The 14,724-nt window shown below is 40.6% G+C and overlaps 2 long non-coding RNA genes across 2 annotated transcripts; one reads left to right on the forward strand and one right to left on the reverse strand.

Moving 5' to 3' along the window:
• Nucleotides 1-1,550: 1,550 nt before the first annotated feature.
• Nucleotides 1,551-9,111, reverse strand: LOC102156196. The gene is made up of 4 exons (XR_005365755.1): nt 8,252-9,111; nt 7,016-7,121; nt 5,778-6,023; nt 1,551-4,028 (listed from the first exon to the last, which is right to left on the reverse strand). It is a non-coding gene; the product is annotated as an uncharacterized LOC102156196 (long non-coding RNA).
• LOC111097697 lies at nt 7,176-11,907 on the forward strand. The gene is made up of 2 exons (XR_005365756.1): nt 7,176-7,422; nt 10,592-11,907. It is a non-coding gene; the product is annotated as an uncharacterized LOC111097697 (long non-coding RNA).
• Nucleotides 11,908-14,724: the final 2,817 nt, after the last annotated feature.

Below are 14,724 nucleotides of genomic sequence, written 5' to 3' on the forward strand. Positions count from 1 at the left end.
CAGTGGTGTTTATTGGTACTTTATTGGAAGATAGAGCCAGAAAGAAAACAAAAATAAAACAAGACTAAACTGTACATCAATAGAGTGCAGTGACCAGCTCGCTTAGACAGCAAATGAGGTGTCATATTTTCCATATGAGCCAACTGAGGCTCAGAGAGGCTTCACACTTAAGGTCAGCACAGAGAGTTAATGGCAGAAGTAAGCCTATGGCCCACTATATGGTGGAAATAAATGAGATTCTGGGGATACAATGGTGAGTAGAAAATGTCAGGTGAGGAAACTTTATAGAAGTAGCCTCATGTAGTGTATCTGGTAGTGAACATACTAGAAAATAGAATTTTGCGGTGCAGAACCAAAGTAACTGAGAATGACAAGGGTCAAGCCTTGAAGGAAACTGGGATGCCTGAGAGTGACCAGATGTACGGCGCAGAGCTATTTTTCTTTTCTTCTTTAAAAATTTATTTATTTATTTTGAGGGGGGAAGGGGCAGAGAGACAGGGAGAGGGAGAGAATCTGACTCTCCACTGAGCACCGAGCCTGATGTGGGGCTTGATCCCACAACCCTGAGATCATGACCTGAATTTAAACCAAGAGTGGGGCAGTCAACCCACTGAGCCACCCAGGCACCCCCAGAGCTGTTTTTCTTACGTAGCTTGAAATTCCTTCTTCCCCAGACCTCAGCAATCGGCCCATGTATCTGAACAGCCTGCAATTTTACTGTTTCTGAAATCCTCATTGCTATCCTTGTTCATCTCCAAATTCAGAGGGCCTAGAGTATAGCTGCAGGAATAACAGGGGTGATAAAGGCAGTCAGCAGAGAAATCTGGTTGCTCATGGGTACTACGGTCTGAGTTTTAGCAATTCGTGATTAGGCTAACACACGTTGGTGCAAAAGCATGACATATTGGTTAAACACTCTTTAAGAGGTCTGAGAAATAATTGTTTACACATGTAATCATTTTAAGTTGTTTGTTTTGTAGGTATTTGGTGTAGTTGACATGATAGAAACTTCTGACTTTTCAATGAGAGGGAATATGGAAAAAGAACGGTTTCATTAAGGCTGCAAAAATACACATGGTTGGAAGATTTCCATAGTTGAGATAACAAAAGGAATGCAAAGAACTTTCAAAATTGCAGATGAAAAAATCTTTAAGGTTTGTTGTGTCAGAATTGGGCACTTGGTGGGTTTTGTCAGGCACACGTGAGCCACAGTGTGTCATAGCATTTCAGCAAACTTTGATGGCTTTCGCATCCATAATGCACTTTCTAAGTGCTATCAATTAATAAAATATATGGCATCACAAACATTTGGTAAATATTTACCATAACTATTGAATTGTACTTACCTCAAGGTTTTTGTTTTGTTTTGTTTTGTTTCCTTTCACTTCTGAAAAAGCATGATATAGATTGCAGTGGAAGCTGGCAGCCACACAGATGTCGAAGTGTGAATTTTGGATGTTTGCAGGTTGTGAATATGTGGAATTTTGATCTTGAATGGGAATTTAACATTGCAACCTTACATGGTCAGAGAAATTTTGCAATAGCAACAATTTCACATTTGCATAAACAGCTTTATTATAGTTGGAGTAATATATAGGAAGAACACAAATTACTCTGACCAGAGTGAAACCTATAAAGCAATCACATTTGAATGAGGATTTTACTTAAAATCATAGACTCATCAACTTCAAAGTGCTTTTATCTTTCACAAGAGACAAATTAGCCTGTTATGAATAAAATCCCTTAATATCTGCATTTTCTGGTTGGCATATGTGTATTGCCTCAATGGAACTTTAAAATAAGACCACACATACCAAAAAAGTAAAGAGGAGGCGAAGAACCAAAACACTTGACGCAAAAAAATTCTATTTTTCACTCTAAATAGTAAAATAATTAAGTCTAAAGTGTTTATTTTAATTGAACTTGAAGCCTAAAATCCCTTTCAATTCTTGATTTCACTTTGAGGGTGCGGAGGGTACAGAAACAGCTAGAATCTTTTGAAATTTATCCTTCTCTTACCTTCTGTTGGTGTTGGCACCATCTTTCACTCTTGGTTGGTGGAGGTATGGTTTTGGTGGTGCAATTTTACAAGTATTTTGCTAAAATATTCAAGGAGTTGGGTAGCTACATTACACATGTAACAAATTACAAGGTGTTCTTTTTGATTAATCAGAATACCGTTTTAAGCCTAAGGTTCAAAACAATTTGTATATCACCATCAAGGTATGATATTCATTTGAAGAATTATGTAAGTTAGTTCAGCATTTTGGATGAATGTTGGATTAATTATTTGGCTCCTAGCTAATTTCATTCAGGCATGTCTTAGTGGCCTACACTCTGAAAATAAAAAGCAATTGAACTGCGAAATATAAACATGGTATTGCATGATATTGCTATTTTTATGGTAACTCTAAGTCAGTTTTATATAGCAAAACTCCGAACTTCAATTGAAGAAACCTTTATAGTTTTTAATACGTTTTAACTCAACTGGTTATTAACTCCGTCTCTTAAAAATATTAATTTGTAAATTTGAAGGGAATGAGACAAAATTGTGTAATCATTTGAAAACCGGTAAAGCCATTTGAAATGAAAGCACTCATCTACAGAATTTCATTTTTCGGGTCTCATTCAAATTGATGTTAACTTGTCAAAGCCATTCTATTTTTTATATATTTTACTCACTCTTAAAACACTGAACGGTGCTATGGTTCCTTAAATTCAGAAGTGGAGTGCTAATTCAGGAGACAAAGATGCAAAAATGTGAAAGTCTTTTGTATTTTAATCCTGACAAGTCAGTGGCTTGTGCAGATGTAAGGAGGAAAATCACATTTCCAGACTGGAGATCTTTTAAGGGAAAGGATGAGCAAGGATGAAGGGAATTCTGCTAATGCTTCTCCAAATACCAGCTGCAGAGTGGAGTACAGCTCGGCTGATTTTAGTTTTTATTATAAATTTGAAAACTGAAATTTGGTAGCAGAATCGAGCTGGGTGTTCACTTCTTTACACATTTGGATCTTTGCTCACAATCCTATGAAATAAATACAGATATTATCCCCATTTTACAGATAGATTGATGGAGGAAGAGGGCAGTTATGCAACTGCGAGGGGTGGTGCAGCTAGCAATTTGACCCCAGGCAGCCGGCCTCTAGAACACACACTACGTTATCTTGTCTTGCCTTATTGCAATCAGTATGACTGTATATTGCTTTGAGTCCTGAGCAAAGAGTTTGACAAGTAATTTTGAATATCATTAGTTTGTTGAGGATGACCTGACAACAGAAACAAGCAAAGAGAATGAATTTGAAATCACATGGGATCCCATTCCCAGGCGATGAAGATGACAAAGCTTTTGGAGAACAGAATTCAAGGTTTTCCAGTAAGTATGGACATACCTGCACCCACACACACACAGTTGCTGAGTCCTCAGCTTTCCTTGGGAGACAAGTATCCAGGGCTCAGCCAATCCTTATTGCTTCTCTTCCTGGGGACTTGCACAGTGAACAGCTCAAAAGTGAGTTCACATGTCATCTCTGCAAATGTCTGCCCTTGTGTGTGTACGCGAGTAGTGCTGACTTTTTCCTTCTTCAAATTGTTGCTGGTCCTTTGTCTTCTCTGCCTGCAGTGTCCTAATATATGTAACATTTTTCTCCCCATCAGCTGTTACAAGGCCATCAAATAACTTTTTTAGTTGCTCTAGAGGCTGGCCACTTACATCTTGGGGGGAAATTTTCTTATAGCAAGTATCCTGCATTTAATGCAGATTGTCTCAAACTACTCTTCAGAATTTGTGCATTCCCTCTCACTTTCTCTCTTTCTGTGGCACTTATTACGACTACTCACCAAATATTTCCAGTTTGCTGCCTTCTGGGTGCATTGTGGGATTGCACTCTCTGGCCTTCTTTGGATTGTGTGGGTTCATGTGTTTGATTGTAGCCAATGAGGTGATAGAATTGCTAGTTCAAGGCATTCTAGAACACTGTGGCTCACACGACTCTCAGGCACCTGTGTAATTTCAAATTTTCCAGTAGCTACATTAAAAAAGTAAAAGAAACAGGTGAAATGAATTTTCACAAGCTATTTTCTTTAGCCTAAGCTATTCAAAATAGATTCGACATGCAGTCAACCTAATGTTATTGAGATATTTTACATTCTTTTATTATTATTATTTCTACAATGCTTTTGAAATCAGGTGCATATTTTAGACTTAGAACCATCTCAATTTACACAGGCTCCTTTTCATGTTCTCAAAGCTGCATGTGGATAGTGGCTACTGTTTTGGACAGTGGCGCTCTATCCCTCTGCCACAGCGACCTGCCATATTTCAGATGGTGGCCCCTTCACCCCAAATCACAGAGTGAGGACATGTGGAGCAGAGCCCACAGGTGCTCCAGGAAGAACCTGAAATACAAGTGAGGATTAAGCATTTGTTATTATAAGCCACTTAAATCCTGAAGAGTTTGTAATATCACTGCGTAAACTAGCCATCCAGCCTGTTTCTTCTGTCCTCAAAATAGGATCAGACCCTTTATATTGTTTCTCACCTACTTTTGTATCTAGGTATCTTTCTACTTAGTATGCATTCATAGCCACCACAACATCTTTTCTCTTAGTTATATCATAATGCATTTCATGCACATACCACAGTATATTGAACTGGTTGTCCTATTTGCGCATTTAGAGTTGTTTGCAATTATACACTGTAACAAGCAATGCTGTCATCATCATCCTTATGGTTAAGACTTAGGGAACAATGATGATTTTTTTTTTTTAACACAAACTCCTAAAGTGAAGTAGCTGGGATAAAGGGCACAGCACTTTTTATAGTGTTTACTAATTAATGAAACAAGGCACAGGGTATTTTAACTTGAATTTCTTACTGCGGTTAAACACCTCTTTGTGAGTTGGACAATTGTATTTATTATTTTGCTAATTGCTTGCTCATATCAATTCTTTTTTCCTCTGGTTGTTCATTTTTTAAAATGGATTCATAATAATTCTGTTAATAATATTAACCTTTTGTTACCATAAATATTCTGTATGTTCCTCATTTGACATTTTTCTTCAATTTTGAGATTTTAAAAAATAGAAAAAAGACTTGAAATGTGTTTTTAAATATAATTTGTCTTTAAATCTGGTAATTGTTGTTCTTCAGAAACAAACTAAAAAAAGCATTACCAAACATTTAGTTAATCATTATTATCTGCCATCCTCTTACAAAGCCACATGTAAAATCCTCCTGGATCACAGAACAAGACATGCGTTATAAATACTAAATCTCTGAGTTGCCTATAAGTAAATAAATCCCCTCTCTAAATTGTGTATCTTTTTTCTACATGTAAAATATACAACATCTATTATTTCTACAATAATTTTAGATTAACTATACTGAGCGCATCTTCTAGTTTGTTAACGTCTAAATCACTTTTGACAAAATTCATATGAAAAAATGAGAATTGGTTATCCTTTCTCACTTTCCCATTTTGGTCCAATGACTCATCACAAACTCTTTCTAAAGGATTCTCTTGGTTCTAATCTGCTTGGTGGTCCCTGTTATCATTCCATGCTTACAATATCCGCCTGTTGTTCTTGGAAAAGTGTACTGTGAACTACAAGCTTATGCTATTTCTTAGCACTTGTATGTCATTCTTAACACACACAAGATGATTTGCATTCATTTGTAATCATTGTTCTTTGCAAAATACTGGTAAGAGGGTTATTACAATAACCGCCATTTTGCCCACAGGGAAAGTGAGACCCAGAAAGGTTAAGTGACTTACCCAAAGGCATACGGTGAATTGATGGCAGAGCCAGGATTGCAGGCAAGAATCCTTAGGGGTTGTCTGTTGTCAAGAACACTCAGCAACAGGGCCTCTTGGCTGTGTTTTCTTTCTTATTATTCCTTCACTACATGAACAATTCTTCTAGAACACATGACAGGCTTATAATACAAGGTTGGAATGACAATATCCCTCATTCCGTTTTTGGAATTGGTCTTTCTCTTTTTAATGTATTATTTCAGCAACCTGGAAGTAGATGGGAAAGAAGAAATCATTCAAGCTTTTTGCATGGAACAACTGAGGGGCACCATTGAAGAATCCAGAACTGTATTTGGGCTTTTCCCGTAGGGGCTGGAAAATGCAGTCAAGCCAAAAAGATAACCACGCTCTTTCCTATATCACATATGTTTCAATAATAAGAGGTGAAGAAGAGATATTAGTAGTATCACAAATAAGTGCTGCCGTTTCAAAGGTCTTTTTTAATTGTCTCAATTGATGAACAACGTACAACGGAAAGCCGTAGGACTATTAATATCAACTTATCTCTCAAGTTTATTTTCCACTCAAGCTTTTTTTTTAACCCCTCCAGGTAAAAGCAACACTGTTAAACTGTTAAAACAACAGGTTGTTAATGGAAAAGGGCTTTTCAACTTCAGGTCTCAGGGAATAGAACCCTTTGAAATGTCTTGCTAAAGTGTTGACTTAGTATTGTTTTCAACATGAGACTTTAGGAACAGTTAGGGTATTCTTCACTTGGGTGTGCTTCTGAGGATCAGTATTGTATTCATAAAGAAAAACAGGTTGTAACTTAGAAATGAATATCTCCCATTCCCCCAAAGCCCCATTTCTAGTTGAAAGAAAATTTGTGTTTGTCTTATTCAGAATACTGCTTGTGACTAGTTTTTCCACACTTTGAACGATAAGCTTTTGGCTTCTTCTTTCTAGATAAATTATGAGAAAATGTGATTTTAATAGGAATCTTTGGAGAAAGCACCTGAAGAATGTAAACAAAATTGTTGTCCAATTTAATTTGGAGCTCTAATTTAGAACATGCATACACCTTGCTTTTTGCCTCCAAATGGTTTTTCAGTAACTCTCTGCTCTAAGAAGTTATCAATAATTACCAACCCTCAGGAAGCAAGCCACCTATTCCAAGGTAATCAGATTAAGAGGGAAACTCAATCCGATTTGCTTTAGAAGTAAGTTTTCTCTTTCAGACTTTCAGGGATAACACTTACATGCGTATTTATCAAATTCTGTGGTTCTGTATGAAGAATGTGAGGTCACATTGCTTCCTGGAGAGGCTACCTACGTTTTCTTCTTCCTTATGCCACGGTGCTCCTCCTATACCAGGAAAAAATAGATCAGCATAGCTGATTGGGGCTAGTGAAGTTCTTACCGGATGTGACTTAGATCTTTGAAGGGAGAAGATAGGGGCTTGGGCAGGTGGGGAGGGACCCGAAGCGCTCAGTGTTGGGTTGAGTCCCTTCTCACTCGGGAAAGGGGTAGACTTGCAGAGTCATCACCTGCCCAGGACTCCACTGACCCTTTGTCCTCTCAAGGGCCATAGTCTCACCTCCAAAAGAATTGAGAAAAAGAGGGGAAACCCCCAACAACCACAGCATGTGTCAACGTAATTTCGCAGGTAAATAGCTATCATGTCTAGCAATCAACCCTTTGGGCTCATTTGATTGAAACTTGTGAGGTTGGGGAGGTCATGATTGGTGGAGGATTTTGGCAGCCCCAGGCCTGCAACAGACAGAAACTCCTGAATCATCCTATTAAAACCGGATATCTGGCCACATTTGTTGATGTTAGTTTGACAAACATTTTTTTTTTGATACAATTTTTTCAAGTTAAAAGTTGACTTAATCCTGCTCATATAAGCTTCCCTCTCTCCCCCTACTAGCTCCCCTTCTTTTTCTCCCTCTGCTCCCTGGAGAGATAAAAAAACAAAAAACAAACCAAAAAACAAAACAAAACAAAACAAAACAAAACAAAAAACACCTTATTCCATACTGATGCTAAATAAAAACCAGAAAGAGCAACCTTATGTCATTTACTTCTCTGGGACTGAACAAAAATTATTGCTCTTCTTGGAAAAATTGTTCTGGTTGAAAATAAAAGACACTTTGCATTACCGTACATCGTCTGGGACAAAAAAAAAAAAAAAAAGTCCACACCTCCTGATTTTTTTTTTCATCTTGTCCTTATCCGATAAGATCGGTGTCAATATCTTTCAAAAAAAAAAAAAAAAAAGAAAGAAAAAAGCGAAAAGAAAAGAAAAAGACAAGGCTTCGTGAGCAGCAGCAATCTGTCCTGCAGTCTGGGCTGCTCCTTCTCAGGGGTGGGGAGGGAGGGAGGGGGCTTTCGGGCCAGGCCGGCCCCGCCTGCAGCGCCCACCCCTTGGGTCCTGCTCGCCGCGCCCCCCGCCGGGTCACCCTGGCGCCCTGCCATTGTCCCTCCTGCCTGACCTCTGCTACTCCTGGGTTCCAACAAGGTGATCTGGAGGGAACGCCACCGGCCCCCCGGCGGGCTCCCGGACTCGCCTTTTCGCGCTCCCGGCGGCGGCTCTTTCCTCCCGGGACCACCTAGCGCTCGGCTTTGCGCGGCCAATTTATGGCGCTGTCAGGGGCTGGGGCGCCGGGCCTGACCCCGCCGGCAGCTCCGGGGCGCCCGATTGTTCCCTCATTAGGGCGGCCCGAGCGGCGGAAAGGCTGGCGGAACCTTTCCCACAATCGGCGACAATGTGCGGCCGCAGACGGGTCACTCTCGCGGGCGAGGAGAAATGGAGAGGATGTGCCTCGGAGTGGGCTCCCGGCCCCCCGCTTCCCACGGCCCCGCGGGCTGCACGGGCGCCGCCGGGGCTGGGGGCGCGCGGGGCGGGATGCCCGGGAGTGTGCTGCGGGGAAGCTGCGGGAACGCCTTCCAGGGAACTCGATCAAGGGTCACAGAGAACCAAAAGACAGTCGGTGAACCTGGGCACAGTGGGTCTTTGTGCGCGGGGGCCAGGACTGCCCAGATGTAAACAGAAGGCTGAACCCCGGCCTGCCAGGAGCCGGGCCGGTGGCCACGGGGAGGGAGGCAGGAGCAGGGCCGAGCGGGCAACCAGTCGCTAGGAGATGAGCTCTTGCAAGGGTTCCTTTGGCAAGAGGACACATCCGCTGTGTGCAGCAAGCCCCTCTCCAGCCTGGCCTCCTGAGCCGGTTGCTCTCTGTCCTCTTTGGTGTCGTCTGGTCTGTCCGGAGGGTGTGTGTTGCTGCTGCCCCTTCCCCAATGAGGGTGTCTCCCAGGGAGGTGAGGGAGCCTCATCTCCAGACTGTCACACTGTCACTTGTCCTCCTGGCCAGCAAAGTGAGGGACGGAGCCCAAACACCCCTTCCCGCTCCCCCGCCCGCCTCTTTGGCCTGTTCCATTGAAAAGGCCTTCTCTAAAACTGCAAATAAAGAGCCCAGCTTCAGAGAAACCAGGCAAAGGCTCAAGGGGAAGGGACAAAGAGAACCATCTCTGTCCTCCCCTCTTAGATGTATACAAAAGGCTATGCTCAGATTCTTAGGTCTGTGAAATGCTATTTGAATTGAACACAATACCCGCCTCACAGGACATGCATGGAAAGCTATTTCAGGCAGCCATAACTTAGGGTGATTCTCTCTAGTTTATAAACATCATTAACTCATACTCTGAGATGATGCTAAAATAGTGAACATTTTGCTTTTGCACTTTTCAAAAAAGTGGATTCTGGAGCTAGAGCTCTGCCTCGGCCTCGGGAGGCACCGTATTTTTTAGCAGGTGATTCAACATTGCGCACCCGGAGGAAAGCTGACTGCAAGAAGTTTCAGGAATACTGTGCACAGAGTAGTTGTCACTTTAAAACTCTCCTCAGCACAGTGCTTTCAAACTGCAATTGTGTTCATGTCTTTAGTAGAATATAGAATTGAAAAGAAAGTTTACATTCCAAGATGCTATTTGTGTAAAATGTGTATTCAAGGATATCAATTGTCTGTATTGCAACGACGTTTAAAAATTCTAAGTCCTCCAGAATTTTAAATTACTCTTGCAGTAGAACTGAAGATATTTTCATGATTGCAAAATCATGGGAGTGAAACTTTTTAAAAAAAGATGAAGTCTCATCTCTGAAGTGCATCTTGTTCTATGATTTTTGTCTATGCTACCAAAGCTTTTTTGACCAGACAAAAGGGGCTCTAGGCTCTTGTTTTTAGTCTCATAACAAGAGCTGGGTGGAGGTGTTATCACAAAGCAATTTGTGTAGTTTATAAAATTCATTGCAAAGATTAATTTGATTGTGGCACTTTTCTTTTCTTTCTTTCTTCCTTTTTTTTAGCAGATGGCTTTCTGCTCACTGTTGAGCTTAAAATCAAATGTGTAAAGTTTTTCTTTAAAAAAAAGAGTGGTCTTAATTTGAGGCACGTTGTGTGTGTTCTTGCAGTTGGTGATGGTTGCTTTTTGGTGATGGGGGGGCGTGTTTCTTTTGAATTTCTAGTTTTCCCTAAGTCTGTTAAATTTCACTGTTCTTGTAGTTCCGAGCTAGTAAATCTGCACTTGATCTGGGCCCAAACATATTTTGATTGTAAATAAAAAGTCTTCTTTTATGAGGATGTTCACTTCGCAGCTTGAGCAGTGTAATTTTTATACAGGTCTCAGCAATCAATAAAAAAGCCACAGGAGGAATGATTTATCTTGTTGGTTACAGAGACTGTCACCGAGAGAAATTGTAAAAGATCAATTTACACAACCTGGTGTGAGAATGTTATTGATATAACACGGTTGATCAGTTTCTGGTTGTCTATGCACAGGCGCCGCGGAGGGAGTATATCCTGCCAGGGGCCCGCTGGCCAAGGTCTTAATAGACTCGGCTCTTCCAAGAAATGGACCCAGAACCAATGGAGCTGAAGGTGGCCGGACCGGGGCTCAGTGGCCGAGGGGACCAGGCATTGGCTGCGCTCCCATTACTTCGTTAAGCGGTGTCATGCTTCCTCCCCTGTCTCTGTCTCTGTCTCTCTCTCTTTTTAATTTTTTCCCTCCTACTGTGAGAACTGTTCACTTGGAGACTCCCTGTCTTAATTACAAAGAGCCCTTTTAACCATAGGTCACAGGACTTGGCTCTCTTGACGGGAAATAAGGAAACAAGCTACCTTCCTGGAAAAAAAAAATCAAACTTCCACTTCTCAAATTAGTTAAATGAAGCTTATCAACGGTTGGGAGTTGAGACTTTGACAGTTGGCTAATTGCAGTTGGTACATTAACTATGTTTTAACCAGAGCTGTTGGGGATGTAAGTAAATAAAAAAATAAAGCCCAGGCTCTTCCAGGGGGAAGGCAAAGTGCCGAAGCAATGAGGAAAAAAATGTTAAAGGGTTTAATCTCAGTCTTTCTGGCTGTAAGTATCATAATACGGAATGGAGTCCAGGCCTTTAACATTTTAATTAAATAGATTCACAAGCATTAACATTTTTAAAAATGACTTTGAGATCACTTTCAATCTGAGGAAGTTCCCTCTCTCTCTCTCTCTCTCTTTCTCTCTTTTGATTCTACCTTCAAAATATCCTCTGCCTGTATAGTTTAGTATGAAATATGCTATGGAAGATCTCCCTAGCAAATATCTGGTTCCTCGTCTGTGTACACCAGTCTCAAATACAGAACGTTTTCAAAAGAAGATAAATCTTAGTGGAATTGGTTTATTTTCTGATCTGCAATTCTTTAACATTATTACAGAAGATGGAATATCAGTTACGGTGAGGTATAGAACTGCAGCAAGAAACGTCCACTCCAGTGACTTCCTTATGGAAGGGCTATTATAAGGCCAACAGAGAGCAAGCAACCTAGATTTAGGAAAATATAATGGTGTTTCTGTGTACTTAATTTATCATTTGTACTCACACGTAGTGTCAGAGTGGTATTTATAGTGTGGCCCGAGTTACAGGAGTATAAAAGAATGAGAAGTCTAAGAAGACATATTATTACATTCTTCCAGCTTAGATTTTAGCTATAATTTTAGTAATGTTCTTTCATGCTGTTTTGTCTTCTAACAGATTCCACAGTTCCTTATGTCTCTCTGGATGTGTGTATGTGTATATATATGTTTATACATATATACATATATATTTATTGAATATCTGAAGTCTGCTTTTGGTTTTTTTTTTTGGCATTTTTGCAACACACACTCACACTTACATCTTTCACTTGGAAAGTGGATGAATCTCATGCTTTCCAAACACCTATTTAAAAGGTAAGAATCAACCAGTTCTTTGCATTCTATTAGATCAAATTTTAATTGCTGAACGTCCAATTAGTATTTACTTGCTTTTGTTTACAGAAGAGTGAGTAAATGTGATTTTGCTTTCATATTCCTGTATATTAAAATTCCTTAATAGCTCTCATTGTCTTTTCATTAGCTAAAATTCATCCTCACATCTCTTACCACATTCATTATAAACTGAACACAAACAAAAGGCTGCTCACAAAATCTGCCTTCCCTTCACCCACCCCCCGGCCCCCCCGCCGCCAAGCTCCTTCACGGGTGTGTAGATATTCCTATCTTGATATCAATGATGCCTGTAATCTGGCATCAGACAACTTTGCTGCTTCTTCCCTCTTCAGGGCTATAAATGAATCAGTGCGCATATTACGTAGCTGGTGAGGATGCGCCAACTTTACAGTGAGAGCACTGATCCTCTCTAGATCAGAAAAATAGCTCCTCGGTATCTTCACATCTGGAGAGGACATGCTTGCTCACATCTTCAACCCATGTCTTTTGTTTTCTTTCGTTTTGTTTTAATGCAGTTTCTGTTCCTGCCAAGCTCCTGATGGCCGCAGGCCCCGCAAAGGTCTGGTACTGACTGTTCTCTGCCCTAGCCCTCCTCCCACTTCCACCCTCCTAACCAGATCAACCCCTCCCCGGCAGGATCCCGCAGATCCAAGTTAAAATGCAATTTCCTGCTTTTGATAAGTAGACACTATCCAGCCAGAACAAAACAGAACACTCTGATACAATTGTCTCATGGCCAAGGGGGAAGGCAACTCCCACCCTTCAAGTCTCCCCTCGTTTAAGCCAAGCAGGAAATGCAATTTCTGATCTTTATTCCTGCATTTTTCACCAGACTCTCCAGAAACATATTGACAAGGTCTGCACATGCAAATCATTTGGGGAACTGGGGCTGAGATCTCAGTCAGGGGAAAGTTGCGGACACCCTTACCCACCCTTTTAATTCGAATATTAGTGGATATTTCCAATCCTGAATAAGCAAATGATCAGAAGAGCCCGAGTTCAACAGTTCCAAAATGTATTTTCATACCAGACATAGTTGTCTACCGGAGTGTGCCTTATCTTGGGAGGGTGTCAAACTATCTAGAAATATGGCCCAACTTTTACCAAATGACTTTCTATAGCAGCTATCCAGCTGCATTATCTCTCCTGAAGACTATCTGTTCTTATTCAGTAATCATTAATATTATTTGGTCCCCCTGCTTTTCCTGGAGTAAAGGACTTACAGTTATGAATAAAGTCTCCTAGCACATACAGTAGGACAAGTGGGAGAGAACTCAGTAATTAATCAACTACATATTTTTTCTACATGCAAAGCACTTTGGGCACCCCCAAAGGAGTTACAGAAGAATGTGAGGTAGAGTCTTATCTGAATGAGCCTATCAGTTGGTGGGCAAGAAATTGTATTCAATGACAAAGAGTAAATATGAAATTGGATTGAACTGACAAGGTGTCTTCCAGGGGAATGTGACATCAATAAAGTTTGGATTTATTAGGAGAGCTTTCCAAGATAGAAATGATTTGGTTTGAAGGCATGAAGAATAAAGGAGAGTGGAGGTGGAGAAAGAACATAAGAGATGGTGTGGAGGCAGGAATGAGTCCAGCCTGGTCTGGAGTCTGTATTATGATGGAGACCATTAGACAGAGTCCGTATTATCTATGGTAGTGACAGTAAGCAGGTTAGGAAGACAAGAAGCCAGGGTATGAAGAGTCTTGATAGATAGATCAGACACTTGATAAATTTACAGTAATTTAGTAAACGAGCTTAGATTTGAGGTGGTATAATGTGAATCAGTGAGTGCTTCTGTGTAGTAGCATGACTTAATGAAAGATAGCCTTTTGAGATATTGCTTAGATATTGGTGGGCTTGGTGTCTGCTGGTATGTGTGTGTGGTGGTTGAGGGGGTGCCTGGGACAGAAGAGACAACTGCAAGATAATCTGCAGTCATCCAAGAGAGAGGTGATGAGAACCTGAACCTGGAGGTTCAGGAAAAGAAAGGGATGGTTTTGGATACATCATAGAGAAAAAAGCCTACACCTACTAGACAGTCAGTACGGAATTGATGATAGAATGATGTCATTGGACTAACATTGAAGGTAATGAATAAACCCAAGATGGAACCAGAAAGGAGGACCAGGATCATGGTCTTTCTGCTGGGAGGAATAGGCTTCCTGATTTGCTTAGGGAAGAAATACATGGCTTGGGGTATATATAGGGAAAAAAAATGAAAACCATTTCAAATAAAACACCCAATGGGAAGTTAGACGAGGCATTGGTTGAAGGAGTAGGTCCACATGTGCCGTCATGAGGATTGTCTATGAATCCATAGATCTAACAAGTCACAAATGGAGGCTTCATCTACATGCTTGAAGAGCAATGGGATACCTTTCACCACACACTTTGCAGATTACAGTAGAATAGAATAGCATACAAATACAGTAGAATAGAAATAGCATACAAATATAATGTATGTCATTTAAGAGAAGTCAAATAAAATCACTTTAGATGGAAGTATGTGCTCTCTTGTTATATTTTTGAAAGTAAAGAACGCATTCTATTCTGGCTTTTTGTGTGTGTGATAAAACATAAAGATGTGTGTGTGGAGAAACATGAAACATGCAACCTCTCTTCCCGCTAAACAAAGTGCCATATGAATGGAAGCTC

The sequence above is a fragment of the Canis lupus genome, chromosome 10 (genome assembly GCF_011100685.1).
Source record: "Canis lupus familiaris isolate Mischka breed German Shepherd chromosome 10, alternate assembly UU_Cfam_GSD_1.0, whole genome shotgun sequence".
Lineage (NCBI taxonomy): Eukaryota > Metazoa > Chordata > Mammalia > Carnivora > Canidae > Canis > Canis lupus.